Here is a 959-nt window from a genome sequence, read left to right as displayed (position 1 = left end):
CAGGGATTTTCACTGCAATTTTTAGGTATTAGAAAAAGCTTAATACAGAACTGTGAGTAAAGCTTCACCGGAAAAATCAATCTAGAGCACAAGTGAGTTAGGATGACAGAGATGAAAGGTAATTACAAATATGTAGACAAGAGGCAATTTATTCATGCGAGAACAACTCTNTGCTTATCTGAGGTTCTTATCCGCATCCTAAAAGCCTCCGCCGTTCCTGGAAAACTCGTGAGTGCCTGGCCTTGGTACAGGTCTCCCACCACACCTTGTGACACTAGGCTTCAGCCACGCTTCTTTTCTTTTGGTTCTTCAAATAGAACAAAGGTCCCACCTCAGGACCTTTGCACATGCTGTTTCTTTGGTCTGTCATGCTCTTTGCCCTTTCATTATGTGGCTTGCTTCATTTCTTCCATCAGGCTTCTGTGAACCCCACCGAAAGCAGACAACCCCTTGTTTTTCTCTATTCCTTCCATTGTTTTCTTAAGCTCTTTTAATAGAACTTAATTTTTATTTCTTTCCTACTTATCCCTGGTCTGTCTCTCCCCACTAGGTCTTTGGTGGCATGAGGGCAATGCCCAGTATGTTTTACTCGCTTACACACTCCCAGGGTTTCAAACAAAGTAGGCGTTCAATCACCATTTGTTGAGTACATGGTGATGATCTGCAGCTGGGTGGCAGGCACTGTAGCAGGCGCCGAAGACACAGCTCTAAGGAGATACCGTCGCTGTCAAGCAGCTAATGGTCTAGGAAAGGGAAACAGATACAGAAAGACATCATTGCAATGGGGGAAAGGGTAGAGTCAAGCTGACAAACTAACATATTTTTCTTTTTTCTTTTTTTTTGAGATTTTTCTAATTATTAGGCAAGGAATAATGAGGGTCAGAGAAATGTTTCAGTAAAAAAAGAAAAAAGAAAAAAGAAAAAGCCTATAGCAAAAGCTATATAAGTTTTGCTGACAA

At 41.3% G+C, this 959-nt stretch overlaps 1 protein-coding gene across 5 annotated transcripts in view; it reads right to left on the bottom strand.

Moving 5' to 3' along the window:
• The window catches only part of SLITRK4 (SLIT and NTRK like family member 4), a 694,124-nt gene that overhangs the window by 657,689 nt on the left and 35,476 nt on the right, over nucleotides 1–959 (bottom strand). The gene's annotated exons all lie outside the window — the stretch shown is intronic.

This window comes from Crocuta crocuta, unplaced genomic scaffold (assembly GCF_008692635.1).
Source record: "Crocuta crocuta isolate KB4526 unplaced genomic scaffold, BGI_CrCroc_1.0 scaffold581, whole genome shotgun sequence".
Classification (NCBI taxonomy): Eukaryota; Metazoa; Chordata; class Mammalia; order Carnivora; family Hyaenidae; genus Crocuta; species Crocuta crocuta.
Note: the sequence above shows the minus strand (reverse complement) of the source record. Positions and strands in the feature narration are given on the sequence as shown.